This window comes from Phalaenopsis equestris, unplaced genomic scaffold (genome assembly GCF_001263595.1).
Source record: "Phalaenopsis equestris unplaced genomic scaffold, ASM126359v1 Scaffold000761, whole genome shotgun sequence".
NCBI lineage: Eukaryota > Viridiplantae > Streptophyta > Magnoliopsida > Asparagales > Orchidaceae > Phalaenopsis > Phalaenopsis equestris.
In genome coordinates, this window is record NW_018165201.1 from 3963127 (window position 1) to 3971577 (window position 8451).

Genomic DNA, 8451 nt, shown 5'->3' on the forward strand with positions numbered 1-8451 from the left:
AGTCTGGCCATCTTCAACAGCAAGAGGATCTACAACAACACATCCTTCTTTAGCTTTAAACAATAAAGCCATAGGAATTCGAGGTTGTTTGCTTAGTGCAACATAAATCCTCAAACACATCTTTTAGGCATTTGTACAATACTGTCGTACAATCTAAGCCCTAATTTGCCTTAGAATTCCGAGGTAGTCGTTTGTCATGACTTAAACCCTCACATCTTCAAGGTTATTTGTGTTGATTGCTTCACACAAATGTAAATCCTAATAAATAAAAAAATGCAGGATGAGACATCTAAATGATTTCTCCTAAATCGAAGCCAAATAATAGGATAGCTTGGGAAGTCACTGAAGTTCTCCTTAGGATCCGTGACATCCTCTAGTGTTTCCTCCTCTGGACTCCAAAACAAAATGTTCCAAATTTGAACCAATCTCCTTCCACACTTCTTAGTCCGATATCTTTGAAATGTCCTTACCATTTGAACTCCTTGAAGATAATTTTTCTTGACTTTTATCGAGAGTATTCTTAGGTACGAACCCAGCATAATATAAACCCTATTTAATTCGTTATATTAAATAGGGGAACTTGTCGGCCAATACATTGGTTTCGCAGACCAAACAGATGTCATAACTTTCTCTAGTTTATTTGATTGAGTCTCACCCTCAATTCTTGTGTTCTTCCTTTGGGATAAATACAGGATTTGAGGTAAAGTTCTCTTTCATCTAAACTATGAAAATTATGGGGCCAGTTTGACTTCATCTTTTTCAAAACTAAAATTTTTAAAACGTCCTTCCGAAGCGGGCGACGGGATTTCGATTCCGATGACCGACAGCTTCTTACGGGCAAACCCCACACAAAAAATAATGCCGACAAGCACACACTCGAATGATAAAAGATTAGTAAGTAGAACGAGACACCTCAATTTTTATGTGAATAAATCTAAAATGAGAAAAAAAAATACTGAACCTAGTGCAATTGAAATAATAAACTATGAATGATAAATACATGAATTTAATCTTCTACTGAATTAGGGGAAATTAGAGTTATAAGCTAATAATTATAAATGTACACACTTAAGGTTTTTTTGGACATAGAGCTTGGAGCAAAATATTTGAGGACCCTTCGGGCCCGTTTGGGGTAACTTATATGGTGTGGTGGCGTTTTGAAAATACATCTAACATGTTTGGGTAAACTGTGTTTTGACAACTTATGCGTTTTAAAAACATTAAAAACAGCGTTTTCACACCGCACCTATCTAGGTGCGGTGTCGGTTTTTTTTGCAGTTGTCTGACTTTTTCAAAAAAAATAAAAATTTGTAGTAGCCAGCGCACCTAACTTATCAGCAGTTTATTCAATAAGTTGTTGTTGCCCCAAACTGACCCTTCATCTTCCTCGAGCGGAGAGCAAAGGAGTTGTTCCCCTTCTTCTCCTTCATCCTTCATTTTTCTTCCTCTTGTTCCATCACTTCATTTGTGTGTATGAGGGTTTTGTTTGGAAGAGTTTCAACCCCATGACCTTGCAGCAGTTATGCGGAGGTTTCCTTCGGCGTTGTCACACTCTAATGCGGCGTGACTAAGTTGCAAGACAGCGAGCCTAATGTAATTATGCTATGGAGTCGGTGTGACCACACCAACCTGTGAACAAAACAGCATGACCATGTCGGGTTGCCCATATTTCAAAATTTTGTCTGGTAGTCTTAGGGTTTCTTGTGAGCTATAGGCAAATTATTAGGAATTCCTTGGACTTAGGGAGATCTCTATGGGATTATGAAAAAGCTAAGGGTTTTAACCCTTTTTAGCATCGTCTAAGTGCCATTTAATAGCCATTTTTTGCTTAACTTTGGGGATTTTGCATGGGGAGGCCGTTTTAAGCTTCCACTCTTCCTCGTTTCACCCATCTCCTCTTCATTTGAGTTTTGGGGTTGAAGCTTAGAGCGCTTGGGATAGCGCAAGGGAGAACTCCATCTTCTTCCTTAAGAAACTTTGGGTTTTCTAGGAGCTTAGAGCTTGGAGCAAGGAATTTAAGGAAGACTCTTCTTCTTCCTCGAGAAGAGAGCTAAGGATTTGTTTCTCTATTTGTCTTCCTTCTTCATTCTTTTGTCCTCTTCTTCCATCACTTATTTTGAGTGTCAGAGGAGAGTTTTGCGATGAATAGCTTCAGCTCCATGACCACCCAGCAATTGCACGGGAGACTGCCTTCCATGTTATCACGCTTGAATGTTGTGTGACCACGCTGCAAGAAAGTGAGTCAAACATAATTATGTCAGGAAGTCTGTGTAACCACACTGAACCCGCGGGCAAAGCGGTGTGACTACTCCAACCCGCCAATATTTTAAAAGTTGGTCAAGCAGGTCTAGGGATGCATGTCAACTATAACCAAATTTGTAGGCCTTCATTGGACTTAGGGAGAACTCCTTGGGTTTATGAATATGCTAATGGAGATCAACTCTTTTTAGCATGTTCTAAATGCCTTTGATTAGTCAATTTTAGCTTAATTAAATAACACTTGGGGGATTTTTTTGTGGAAAAGCTGGTTTAAGCTTCTTCTCTACCATATTTTACCCATCTCCTCCTCATTTAAGCTTTGAGGCTGAAGGTTGGAGAGCTTGGGAGAGCACAAGGGAGGACTTCATCTTCTACTTCAAGGAGCTTAGGGTTTTCTTGGAGTTTACAACTTTGAGCAAGGGATTTGAGGAAGACATTTCTTCCTCCTCAATGAGAGAGTTGATGAGTTTTTCCCCATCTTTTTCTTATTCCTATTTTTACTCCTCATCTTTCATCACTTCACTTGATCGTGAGAGGTGTGTTTTCTGAGGAAGAGTGTGATTAGCAAAAGAGAAAAGGGTCGACTCTCCTACACTAAAGGAGAGTTTAACTTGTACTAGGGAAGGATCATCGAAGCTTCTCGAAAGTTCAAAACTTCACTGAAAACTCACCACTCTCCTTTTAAATGAGAGTTTTTTTTGTTCTCTAGAGAAGGAGTAGAGCGAACCTCACTAGAACTTCGTTAGAATGTTGTCATTTCTCCTACCACTAGGGCTTCACTCTACATGAAGAAACACAACATCATACACCATATTTGTGAGATTCTCTAAAATCCATCGTGTTTTCCTTCTTAGCCGGCCTTAGGAGTAGAATTTGTCAGGTGTTGTGGGTTTGTTCGCCCACTCGAGGCGAGTTGGTTGGCTGATGCTTGTCTGGATGGCCTACGCCTTTGAACTTGTTGTTTATTTCGGAGAGGAAGCCATAAGTTACGAAGCTTTTGATTGGTACATTCATGGCAAATCCGAAAGATTCCCTTATAGATCTACACATATAGGTCAGAATTCTAATTTCACCCTTACTTTGACAACTTTATCCCTACATGGAGGGGTTGGGATATTTGAATTTTGTTAATGAATTTTGTTAATTGAGAAGAGCTTTATAGATGACTCGCTTTACAAAATCAAGAAGAGTTGTGAAATTAGAAAAGCTTTGTAATTAGTCAATCCCACGCCATTGAGGAGAGTTTCCTTTTGAAAATTCAAAGGTGATGCTCTCTATACACCTCACTAAAGCAGGAGGAAACTTTGTCGTAAATCAAAGAGTTAAACCATGAGTTCCTATGTATGTACATTAGGGTGAGCATGGTTTGCTACTGTCCTCTATGATGACATTATGTTGCATGTTTGGATGTAATATATGTTGCATGGTATTTTTAGCACATCACACTTCATTTTTACCGCCTACTCTAACACGGTCAACCTTTCATTAGTCTGATCAATCGCCCTGCATGGAAGACCAATCACTTTGGTACCACCGACCACGGGCTAACCCGGCCTAGTCGACAAACCACTTAGGTCTGACTTGCCGCCCCACCTAGTTGCTCGACCACTTTGGCTTGAATGACCCCCCCAGTTCAATCAATCAATCATTTTGGTCAAACTGGTCGCCTCGACACTGGCCCCAACCTGTTTGACTGATCAATTTTGGCCAACCGGTCATCCCAACCTGATCGACCAATCACTTTGATACAATTAATCACCTTGGGCCGACTGAGGCCGCTTCCACCGTTGCCTCGTATTAACCACTCTGGTCTATCCAAAAGGTCAAACAACTAATTTCATCTGCACAATACTTGTTTTGCATGGTTTGCATTCACATATTGACCACTTGCTCCCTTATTGCACACTTATTGCCATATGTTGGCTTGTGTCAGTATTGAGTATTTGTCTCCCACGAGCACACTATTCCATAGGTTTGCTCGATGACAAGTCAATGTCATGGTTGCCTTGCCCATATCATTGATGTTTGTACTTACACTAGTGACCTCTCAAATGTGTGCATTGCATGTAATCTTGTGTCAAAGTTCCACATATTTGAGTTTTGATTGATTCACTGTTCTTGCACACCCCCTTTGTGTAATTATGTGTCCGTGTTAGGGACAGCTTGCCTATCTAGTCCCCCGATGCATGATCCTCTCTGACGAAAGTTACTCCACTTTTTTCTCGTGGTGTCATATTAGATTGTCATGTGATTTTCCCATGAGTCACTGCATCTTATGCATGTTCACGTTTTTTAGTTGTTACTTTCATGACACACCCATGTTTCGGTTTGTTGCCTTCCGACACGCCCACTCTTTCGGGACATCGCCTCAACAACACACCCATGCTTCAGGGCGATGTCTCCATGACATATACATTCCTTTGGGTCGTTGCCGACACGCCCACCTCTTCGAGTCACTGCCTCTACAACGTACCCATTTCTTCAAGTTTGCACCTTCTCAACATTCTCATCCTTCAGGTCACTACCTTCGCAGCATGCCCACCCTTTCAAGTCTCTGCCTGCATGACATAGCCATTTCATTGGGTCGTTGCCTCCCGACACCCCTACCTTCCTGAGTCACTGCATTCACGGTCTACCCATTTCTCAGGTCGTTGTCTTAACATTACGCCTACCCTTTTGGTCCACCGCCTCCATGACATGGCACCTCTTTGGGTCATCATCTCAACGATATACATATTTCTTCAGCTCATTGTCTCCACATAATGCCACTCATTCGAGTCATTGCCTTTACGATATGTTAACCCATTCGGGTCATTACCTCTACAACACACCAATCGTTTGGCGTGTTGCCTCCACGACACATGCAACCTCACCACTCTCATGTATGATTGTTGGCATTTGTATTTTTATGTGTGCATGATAGCAAAAAAGGATTGATCGGTGAGTGGCCCCCCATTTGTCATGATGTCTTAGTGAGCATTATTTGTCAGGTTGATCCCAACAAGCAATGCGAGTCAAAACATTGAATTGACACAAGTATGACCATGTTAAGGATCGAAGGGATCTAACTAATATCATCTTGCACATTATAATAGTGCATTTAAAGGCCAACTCTTTTCAAATTCCATTATGTGTGATACCCTTTAGATCTCTTTGGTCGTTAGGACGGGGCCGGTGTGGATGCCCCTTCAAAGTCATACATACCCAAAGAACTTACCCATAGTACTTATATGTTGACCATAACACTCACTCATTAGATTATGTGTTAAACTGGGATTTAAGATGCTAGGTAGTTTTTTTTACGCCTCTAGCTATTGTTATTTGTTGATTTGCTTGTGTTAGTCAGTCATTATTTTTGCGCTTTATGGTGTGCTTGTGTGCTTAATATGTAAGGTAATATATCAAGTCATTCTTTTGTAGAGATCTAAGTTAATATATACACGCGCATACAAGTATCATTCAGGGGTATCAGATAATGATTTTTGCTAACATTTTGCTTATACGTGTCATTTAGCTCCCCTAATAAAAATGCACGGCTTATTATACACTGCACAATTGTTGGGTTTCCAGCTAATGTAGTTTTCATGCAAGTCGAGTCATTTTTTCTCATTTATAATGTGCTTATTATAGTCCTACAAAGAGCTGTAGTATGAAATAAGGTACGAGCACGAGTTCCTAGACGCTTTACAGATGAAACCATGTGACTGTAACCAGAAGCTGTTGGCTCATGCCCTGTATCTTGATTTTAAATCTTATTGATGTATATACTTAAGACCAGACGTGTAATTATGCAGAGCCTGACCTGCAATTTTATTTTTGGGATATGTCGCTGACACAACAACACCAACCTTTTACTATTTCATATTTGACTCGCCTTCTTGCTTCTCTTACTTGTTTACCTGCTTAGACTGTGTTTCCCATTTCTTTTGGTTTACTTGGAATGCTTAAAAAAATACAATTTAGGGTCTATATGACCGTAAAATTGTTTTTTTTTTTCATAATCATAAAAGATTGAGATAATCTAAAATTTAAAATTAAAATTGTTAGAATTTTTAAAATTTGCTTTTACTTTCTCGCATGGCCTTAGGAACCGATTTCAAATGGGTTACATGGCAAGACTCTCGCCCAAGTCATAATTAATATGACATTCACAATATTTAAGGACTGTTATAGATAACTGCATCATCCTTATGTCTCAATGATAAGTCCTTATACTTTTCCAACTTGATTGACTAGACATAAATTTTAACTAAGGTAGCTTTGTCTAGTGTGATTAGTTCATTAAAGGCTCTTTGATCCAAGCAAGGTTTAAGTCTTTTATTATGAGTGTTTTTAGCTTTGTAACTAAACCTCCTATATCTTCTTTATAGTGGCATCATCACCACTTCAATGAACATGAGCCCCACCTATTAAAGCTTTGTGTGATAGTCTCGTGATAGAGTTTCGTTCCTTTTACTTTAGGGATACTGATGTCTCCATGGACGATGTAATTCACGGATTGCTTATCGGGGATCTCTATACATGCTGGGATAGTACATTCACCACCAAGTAGACTTATGGTCTTAATCGACTGCGATGACGGGTTCGCGGTTCCCTAAACCGACTGCCTCTACCTCCTCAGGATTACTCCTCCCTTCTTTTGGCTAACTTTATCGAGCCATATCGTTCATTTCAGCTTTGTTGGTGTCATCTCGATGATTTGATTGCCTATGAGTTATCGTCAGTTTAAAATACTGATATGAGAATGTTAGCCCTCAGGTGGAGGGAATCGAGGGAACTTTAGAGTGAGAGCTAGTATCTTCCCTGCGTAGCCAGTCCTCAGAACTATTCAAACTTTAAATTAGCCAATGTTTTTTATAGCATCTCTAGTAAGGGTAAATAATATTATTGTTTCAATTTGACACAACACAATTTGCATACTTCCACAACAAAATTTCTATACTTATTACTGATTCATGATAAGAAGAAAGATATTTTCATATTAAGTACTTTTCTTCCCTTTTCTCCCTCCCTTCTTCATATTTCTTTTTATTCCTCTCCCTCTATCTCTCTTATTATCTCTTTTTGTCTTCTCCTGCCTTCTCTTTAATTCCCTTGATCTCTCTCCCGCTCGCCATCCATCTATTAATCGCCGTGGATGTCAGATTTATTTGGATAATACATTGAAAATATCCATGAGATACATAATTCGTATTTCGATTGTTACAATCTAGGCCAGGAAAAATCGCCGTCACATGGAGTGGGTCGCATCAAGCAAGGATTTTTTTCTGACCTCTCGTGTATTTCCAATTCAAAATAATATATTTCTTTTCAAAAACTGATTACCTGTCTCTCGAGAAAGTAAAAGCAAGAATGACAATCTCTATAGTTTGTCAAAATTTACCGAGTACGAACGCACATCTCGGCCGTCAGGTAGCTGCTCGCCATTTCAAAGTTTATCCACGTGGTTCCATAAATGGAATTGCTATTCTCGATTCAGACAAGACACTTCTTTTTTTACGAAACGCTTTTCATTTTATAGGATCTCCCATTCGTAAAAAAGGTCGTTCATTCTTTTTCAAGAACAATAATATCTTTATATCTGAGATAGAAGAGATGGCGAGCTGTATCAATGATTCTCAATGGAGGATCAGGGCTTTTTTGACTCATTCTTGTTCAAGTTCGAAACAAATCCATTCGAGAAATAAGAAGATCAATGACGGATCGAAAATAATATCTTAATGATATTATTAATAATATCAAATTGTATGAAGTGTATTTTGTGATTCAATGGTAGCTTTGGGGAATTTTTAAAAATTAGAATATTCAAATTGGGTATTTTAGGGGAAACTGGGTTCAAATAATTTTTGTCAGCCCCATGGGTGTAATGATTGCAATATTGTGATATAAAAATATAATGTTTATGATGATCATTATGATTATGAACGATGATGCAATGTATTAAAATCTAAAAAGGTGTAGAACAATGTAAGGATTTTCTATGGTCCATAGGTCCTATAGAAATTCTCACGAGGGTTCCCTTATGTAATCTCTAATTTTTGTTTAAAGATTATTGATCACATATAGAATCAACATATTTATCCTCTGCCTTTATGACCCGAATGTGCTTTGACGTATCGAGATTTCCCATCGGGATTGTTTAATTATTTCATAGACTCCATATTTCGATGAGTCTGTTACCCGTGTGAGGAC